At 36.2% G+C, this 2,821-nt stretch overlaps 1 pseudogene; it reads right to left on the reverse strand.

Annotated features, from left to right (window-relative positions):
- Window positions 1-455: 455 nt before the first annotated feature.
- Window positions 456-1,038, reverse strand: LOC105552050 (annotated as a pseudogene).
- Between the last annotated feature and the right edge of the window lie 1,783 nt (window positions 1,039-2,821).

A 2,821-nucleotide genomic window follows, 5' to 3' on the forward strand; every position in this document is an offset into this window, starting at 1 on the left:
GGGCTGTGATGTTTGTTTAATGTTCCCATTTTGGTTCAAACAATCAAGCTTGTCCATCTACAGCATCTAAATAAAGTTAGACTTGGCTAGAGAGCATATTCTAAAGACCTGGTTAGCTGCTTTTAACCAATGCAATTAGATCACCAAAAAAGGGGTAAAGGAGCCCATAAAATTAAAATAAAACTATCTCCCCCCTCAAAAAAAATAAAATAAAGAAAAACACCCACATCCCTGCAGCTAACCTGACAACTACGTTCATTCACAGTGCTTTATACTTAAACCAGGATGGGGGAAATGAATAAAAGCAGGGAGGGGCCACTGCTTTTAAACATTTCACAACAATCCAGATGATACTTCTAGCCTCTGCTCATGCTTTATGACAGTGAATCAGGACAAGACATAGATTTGCTAATGTGCATTTAATCACCAAAGGACTGAAGATGTCTGGACTTTTTTATTCTGTAATGTTTCTAAGACTGTGTCCATTAAATGCAAACAGAAAGGAGGAAGTCTTGGCAGAACAGGAGAAGTGATGCACACTTGATGATCAGGTCAATTTAAATATTATTCATGGCATATAGCCTAGTCCATGCTCTAGCTGTTTCTATGGCTTGGGCTTCGTTGGTCTTCCACTGCTCCACTACATCATTTGCTAATGGATCATCTGGATTGGGAGCACTTAACAAGGCCTGGATCGATAGCAGAACGTGTGGATCTGCAGTGCTGGGGACCACTTATCTTTCAAAATATCTAAACATATTCTTCCCAACTTGTCTACATTAGGATGATAAACTTTGGTCATGAAACGTACTTTAGGGGCTGACACTGGGTATTCTTCAGGAAGGAATAGTTCAAGTTTAAAACTCCCTCTCTCAAAGGGGGAATCTTGAGGGCCAGCAATGACCACATGAAAATAACGGGCGTTGCTCTCATCTGGTTCTGCTTTGATGCCAGGAACTGGTTCTGTCAGCAAACGCTGGGTTTCCTTGATGATCCTGCGGGGCAGCACAGCCATCTTGTCAGAACCCGAGTTCGGCCTCTGGTCTTGTCTCAATCAACTGTATTTCTATACTTACAAAAACAGCTGGAGAATTAAAACTCCTATATTCCATTTATAATCACATTCCCAAATAGAAAATATTTAAAGATAAATGTAACATAATTTGTATAAAACCTTTACACTGAAAACTATAAAATCCTACTGAGAGAAATTAAAGGAGACCTAAATAAATTTTTAAAATACTCTGTTTCTGAATTGGAAGATTTGCTGTTATTAAGATGGCAATTCTCCCCAAATGGATCTCTAGATTAAATGTAATCTTATTTAAAATTTCAACAGGCTTTTAAACAATCTGATATTAAAATTTATATGAAAGTGCAAAGGACCCAGAGAAGTCAAAATAATTTTGAAGGTACAGAACAAATTTGGAAGACTTACACACTACCTCATTTCAAAACTTACTATAAAGCTACAGTAATCCAAACAAGGTGCAACTGGCATAAGGATGGACCTATAGGTCAATGAAACAGAACAAAGTTCAGGAATAAACTAACACATGTTCTATTAATTCTCAACAAAGATATCAACATGATTCAGTGGAGGAAAGGGGAGTCTTTTCAACAAATGGTACTGAAATAACAGTATATTCATGTGAGAAAAAAAAGAATGAACCCTGATCCTTAACTAATACCACACACAAAAGTGAAGCCAAAGTGGATCATAAACCAAAATGTTAAAGCTAAAACTGTATGATGGTGGCTGTGGGTTTAAAAGTCAACAAACAAACAAACAAACAAACTAAAACTAAAACCTCTCAGAAAAAACATAAGACAAAATATTTGTGACCCTTAGGATCGCCAAGCCTTCTTAAATAGGCCAAACATAAATGAAACATAAGAGAAAACACTGATCAACTAGACTTCATCAAAATGAAAAATTCTGCTCTTTTGAAAGTCACCATATGACAATGAAAAGCAAGTCATAGGCTCAAAGAAAACACTTGCAAAACCTTTATATGACAACTTATGTCGAGGGTACAAAAAGAACCCTCATAACTCAATAGAAAAAACAGCCTCACAAAAATGGGCAAAAGACTTGAACATACCCCTTACTAAAGAAGATACACAAATGTCACAACAATCTGTGAGTTGTGAATAATAAAAGAGGAGATACACGAGTGGCTAATAAGCACTTGAAGAAGTCTTAACATCACCGGTCCTTAGAGAAATACAAATCAAAACCACAATAAAAACTATTACACTTCTACTAAAATGGCTACAATAGAAGGGCATGTTGGCAAGGACTTAAAGCAATCTGAACTCTCACACACGAATGACAGGAATGCAAAAATGATCGAATCACTTTGGAAAAGTTTGACACTTTCTTATAAAGTGAAACACATACTTACCATACATCTCAACAATACAACCCCTAGTATTTACTCAAGAGGAATGACAACATATGGCCAAAGTTTTCTTTATGAATGTTCATAACGGTTTTATCTGTAATAGCCAAAAACAGAAAACAACCCAATGGTTGAATGGATAAGGAAATTGTGGTATATCATACAATGGAAATTATTCCATTATAGAAAGAAATCAATTACTGATATTTAAGAAAAAGAATGAGCCTTAGAAACATTACGCTAGGTGAAATAAGCACAGACTGTATGAATTCATTTGTATAAAATTCTGGAAAAGGTAAAACTAATCTATAGTGATAGAAAGCCAGTAAGCAGCTGCCGGGACTGGGCAATAGGGACTGACTCCAAAGGGACATAAGGAACTTTTTTGGGGTGATAGAAATGTTCTCTATCTTGCC

The sequence above is a fragment of the Mandrillus leucophaeus genome, unplaced genomic scaffold, assembly GCF_000951045.1.
Source record: "Mandrillus leucophaeus isolate KB7577 unplaced genomic scaffold, Mleu.le_1.0 Scaffold541, whole genome shotgun sequence".
NCBI classification, from domain to species: Eukaryota; Metazoa; Chordata; class Mammalia; order Primates; family Cercopithecidae; genus Mandrillus; species Mandrillus leucophaeus.